Genomic DNA, 5921 nt, shown 5'->3' on the forward strand with positions numbered 1-5921 from the left:
CAGATATGTGAAGAAGTAGGAAAATGTGACCCATAGTAAAAAGAAAATATGGTAATTAGAGAGACACAGACAATCCAGACATTTGAGTAACAGACGGGAATCTTTAAATACCTATCAAAAATATGCTAAAGAATTTATAGTGAAAGAGCAATATAATGGTGAAAAACATGGAACTCTGAACAAAATTTCTAACATTTAGAACTGAGAAAGCAAAATTCATATTCATATAAACACCGATATTACAAAGTACAGGATAAGAGGGAAGGGAAGAGGAAACAAAACTCTCTACAAATCCTGTTAATACTGTCTCACTCAACAAGACTGTAATGCTTGGTCCTGTATTTAATCACTCATATAATAAACTACAAATAAATTCTTCTCTGGAAGGCACACTGCTCCTCTTTGATATGGCAGGGAAAAAGGAATGGAAGACTTGGGGGAGGGGATGTTATTCTTTTAGCAGATCCTCTCATTCTTTATAGATATTCCTGCACTGTTAATAAAAAGTAAACATACATGCTTTTCTCTGAAGCACTTTTTAAAAATTCTAAGGATGAGATGGCTGAAATCTCAAAGTACCTTTAAATACATTGTTGTCCATTCCCTGACCTTTCAGTGTGTTATTTCTTGGTTGTTTTCTGGATCAATGCCATTCTCTGTTTGTGAGCTTCTGTGGTGCAAGCTTTATTTGTAGGGTTGTATTTCTTCAGAGCCAAATCCTAGGATCCGCATATTCCACCAGCATTCTGTATGTAGTTGGACATCTTTTGCATCCAGTATGCTGGATTTACAATGCCAAGCAATCTGTCAGGCTGCTATCTTCACACTCTCAATTGCAATCATCAGCAACCTGCAGCAGCATCTCCTCCACATCTTCATCCAACTGCTCATTGGATCCACTTCTCTTATTAAGTCCTGTAATTTCTTCTTGGTCAATATCTGATTGTTTTCAGGAATAAGACTACCTCCTGTCCCAGGGGTGCCTGAAATTTTTACCACTGTAGTGCTATTGGCCATGGAGCTTTGTAGAAGGGTGCTGGCTGGTTCCTGTTTTATGGATGAGAAATTGAAGAGGTTGATTAGTGTTGAGGGGCCAAATTGGTTTGTAATCTGCTGAGCTTTGGACTTCAACTTATAGAGCTTACCAAGATCCTGTTTACTTTTGGAGCTGTGAGGACCAAGACCAATCAAAGGCAGCAGCATATATCTCTCCATGATACATGGAGACTGCCCCAGTGAAGCTTTCACCTCTATAATAATGAATTTTTAAGAAGTCTATCAGAAGGAATTAACAGATTTAAATATGTAAAGGAAGATATCAATGACCTTGAAGACAGATCAGTAGAAACCATCCCAACTGAAGTACACAAAGAAAAAGATTGGGGGGAAAAATTGAACAAAGTCTCAATGACCTGTTGGATAGCTCCAAGGAATCTCTAACTAGGGTTCCAGAAGAAGAAAGAATGGGGCAGAAAGTATATTTAAAGAAATCATGGACAAAATCTTTCCAGATTTGATTTAAAACATTTACTTAAAAATCCAAGAATCTGGGGAGGCTGGGGCTAGAGCTCAGTGGCAGAGTACTTGCCTACTGCGTGTGAGGCACTGGGTTCAATCCTTAGCACCACATTAAAATAATTAAAATAAAGGCATGCTGTCCATCTACAACTATAGCAAGAATTTTTTTTAAATACAAGAATCTCACTGAACCCCAAGCAGAAAAATTACAAAGAAAATAACACTTAGGTAGATCATGATTCTGAAAACCAAAGGTTTTAAAAGCATCCAGAAGAAGCAGGCACATTGCAGACAGAAGAGCAATGAATGATAAGAATGACAGTGACTTCACAACATAAGACCATCGAAGAACCTTTTTAGAGTGCTGAAGAGAAAAATAACAGAAGCATTTACTGGGAGTTCCATGCTCAGCAAAATATCTTTTAAAGTTAATTTTATAATGAAGACATTTCATATAATTAAAAGCTGAGTAAATTCATCACTAGCAAATTTGTAGTACAAGAAATATCAAAGGAACGAGGCTCAATGGTGCATACCTATAATCCCAATGGTTCAGGAGGCTGAGGCAGGAGGATCATAAGTTCAAAGCCAGCCTCAGCAAAAGCAAGGTGCTAAGCAACTCAGTAAGACCCTGTCTCTAAATAAAATACAAAAAAAAAAATCAGGCTGGGGTTGTGTTTCAGTGGCTGAGTACCCCTGAATTCAATTCCCGGTACCCAGAAAAAAGAAAATACCAAAGGAAATTTTGGCTGAAGGCAAATGATAATGAGAAGGAAACTTTGAGATCCAGAAATAAATGAAGAGTACGGAAAACTATAGATACATGTAGATTATATTTATCAATATAAAGACTACTTTTTCTTACTTTTATTCAATTCTTTATTAAAATAGTTGACTACTTAAAGCAAAATAGCAATGTACTGTTGTGTTTATAGTTCATATACAAGTAAAATATATGATGACAATTACATACATGATAGGAGTATTAGTTCAAAAGAATTATCCAGTTGAAATGTTCTTATATTGCAGGAGAAGTGTTATAATATTAGACAATATTATAGACAGTAGTAAGCTAACAGTGCTTTTGGTAATCCTTACAGTGATCACTAAAAACATAATACCAAAGACAGAACCAAAAATAGTCTTAACAATACTTAAAGAGAAACATTTTCTAGGTACTAGGGGTTGAACCCAGGGGAACTTTACCACTGAGCTATATTCCTGCCTTTATTTTTTATTTTGAGATAGGTCTCACTATGTTGCCCAAGTTGGCCCTGAACTTGTGATCCTCCTGCCTCAACCTCCCAAGGAGCTGAGATTATAGGTGTGTGCCACTATGACTGACTGATGTAAAGAAAATTTATTTAGTGTTCTTAAATAAGTATTAATAATTTAAGAAATGAACATAAAATCATCATTTTTATTAAAAGGTTTTTTGCCACTTTCCATCAAAAAAAGTTAATTTACAAAAATCAGTAGTCTTAGTAGGCTTGAGGTCTATGCTTAAATGTTTTGTCAAAAGATCAAAGCTCACATGCTCTGAAATATGACTTATCTAACAGAAATTTGTATTGTCCCCCAAAGTAGTAAAATACTGCATTCTATTGCTTTTAGAGTTACTATCTATCCCCAAAATCAGGTTCTAATAGAAAAGTATATTTTGTACTTTGAAGTGTGTGAAGCTGTTTTTGGTGAGAAATAATTAGTTGATTTTACAAGGATTAGGTGTGTTAGTTTCAGGGTTGTTTGTTTGGTGCATATTTCTACAAAGGTAGTGATATATTTCCATGGTCCAACTCTTTGGGAAAACTGTTATATAGATGTATTAGTTAAAATTTAATTGCAAATGAGTTTCAAAAGACAGAAACTTTTCATTACAAGGAAAAATATGATAGATTTTATTAATAAAGTAATATTTTGGTAAAAAATATTACTAATGCAAAAGAAAGCAGGGTCAGAGGAAAATCGAGAGAGAACAAATAGAAATCAAATAGCTTGAAACAAACTGTATCTATATACAGTAAATGTACATGAATTGAACACTCTCATTACAAATCAAGAGATGGAAGCCTGTAATCTCAACTACTTGGGAGGTTGAGGCAGGAGAATTGCAAGTTTGAGGCCAGCCTGGGCAACATAGTGAGACCTATCTCAAAAGAGCTGAGTTGTAGCTCCATGGTAGAGCCCTTGCCTAGCATGCCTGAGGTCGGTTTAATCTCCAGTAGCACAAAACCTAGAGATGATCAAGACCCAACTATGTACTGTTCAAAAAAGAATTTAAATATGAAAGCACAGGCAGGTTTAAAATGGAAGATATGTTTTAAAAAGCTAAGCATAAATAAGAAAGCTGGTATTATAATATTAATATCAGATGAAGTAAAATTCAAAATAAGGACAACTATAAGAAAGAGAAATGTCACTTTAAAATGATGACAGAATCCATTTATTCAGCAGATATGACAACCCTCATGCATGAAAATCAAAACCAGAAAAATACTCAAATTAAATTTTAAGTGAATGTTTATCAAATCTCAGGATGGTAAAGCCTATTAAACAAATACGCAAAGACGGATTCCTTAAAGGAAAGATTTGATCTCATAAATATATAAACTTTGATACATTAAAAAAATAGATAACAATAAAAGTAATGAGAAAAATTATGATAAATATGAAGGGCAAAAGCTCTCTGGAGAGAATCCAGTGACATTTATAAATCAAGGCTTTAGTCATTTCAAAGGTCTGTATGTGACTCCATCCCTAGGTTGACAATGCATTTGTTTACCTGTTAGCTAATGCCATTTAACAGGCAATCCTGAAACTTGGTTGCTTAAAACAACAAATATGTATTATTTCTTGGAATTTGCAGCATAGACGAGTGGTTCTAGTCTGGGCTGGGCTTGGCTAATCTCAGGAGGTTCAATCGTGTCTGCCGTCATTTGACAGGTCATTTGTGAGACATCCTAGGCCTAGCCCAGCCACATCAATTCAGATCAGAGTCACCAATCCAGCCAACATATAGAATTGTGAGATAATAAATGTTTGCTATTTGAAGCCAACAAGGTTGATATGGTTTGCTATGTAGCAAAAGTTAAGAATACACCTTGTCAGGAAAAAAAAAAGTTTCTAACTACTCCTAAAGATATATAATGAACAAGATGATCACACATGAGAGAAAAATAAGAATGTCCATCCCTTAAAGAATCTATAATCTTGTAGTAGAAATAGAAGTAAATACACAATTAGCTGCATGTTTTAGTACAATCATTACAAAAATGCATTTGGGAAGAGAGGTGAGCAAGAAATTCTCTTCATTACTTGGAGTGTAGGTTAGATTTATAGAAGCATCTTAGCCTTCCATTATATTTCATACTGGACTTATTTTCCTTCTAATCTGAAGCTTTGTAAACTTTCTTTTAGAGTAGAAAGAACTAACCAAACTCAGGGGAGACTTAAAATCATCCATTAGGATGCAGGAAAAACTATAACTTCTTTATATTTATTTTTATTGCATCTTTTAAAAATTTATGTTTTGTTTAAATTTTATTATAAACAAAATATATTAGTTCAGTACTATAAACATAAATTTTTAAAATTTATAAATGTCCCAAATAACTTTTACTGATAGCATGATAGACACCTGGAGACCCCTCATGTAAATATGCCTCTATATCTCTCTGTCAGACATCACAACACACAGAATATGCATCTCATTCTATCTCATCTTCACAGGAATTTTCCTCAGGTACTATAGTCCTCAGGTCCCACCCTTCTCTGCTCCTTCCCAGAAAATTTTTTTTCTCATGGGCCGTAGAGGTCACCCTGCAATCAGTAGCTGACTGAGCACTAACTACGGTGCTAGGCTCTGGGTGTACTTAAAGGAATGAACAGGTCATCGCTCTTACCCTAATGGCACTTATGAGCTCTCTTGTCCCATTACCTCATATCTCTTCCTGGGAAAAAAATAAGTCCACCCTCATGACACAGAAGCCCACCTCCTGAAGCTGAAGCTTTGATGAATCAGCAAACAGGATGTGGAGAGGGAGAAGGGAAAAGCTGCTGGGATGTCCCTGAAAAAGAAGGGCAAATAAAAACGTTTCTCGCCTCCTGACACTGCCTTACCCCACGGCTGGGCCCCGCCTTTTCCTAGTCACTCACTGCTACTGAAGACAGCAGGTAGGAGACAGAGGGACAGCTTCAAAAGACAGAGGTATCAGCAAAAATGCCACCTCCCCCACTTTCATCCTTTTCTTCCCTCAGAGGAAGGTGAAGCCAGGGGAGCTCACTGGTACCTGATGATACCCACAGCTGAATACTTTCAATGGTGGAAAGAGAGCCCTCCTGCCCACCATGGGGAACAAGGGAGGGAAGAAAGGAAGTTGGTGTTCTGAAGGAGGGGTAAAGAA

General features: G+C 36.1%; 1 pseudogene; it reads right to left on the minus strand.

Annotated features, from left to right (window-relative positions):
• Positions 1–246: 246 nt before the first annotated feature.
• LOC124107292 (transcription initiation factor TFIID subunit 12-like) lies at positions 247–1215 on the minus strand (annotated as a pseudogene).
• Between the last annotated feature and the right edge of the window lie 4706 nt (positions 1216–5921).

Source organism: Marmota monax, unplaced genomic scaffold (genome assembly GCF_021218885.2).
Source record: "Marmota monax isolate L192 unplaced genomic scaffold, Marmota_monax_Labrador192_F-V1.1 WCK01_AAM20220418_F8-fsc00079, whole genome shotgun sequence".
NCBI classification, from domain to species: domain Eukaryota; kingdom Metazoa; phylum Chordata; class Mammalia; order Rodentia; family Sciuridae; genus Marmota; species Marmota monax.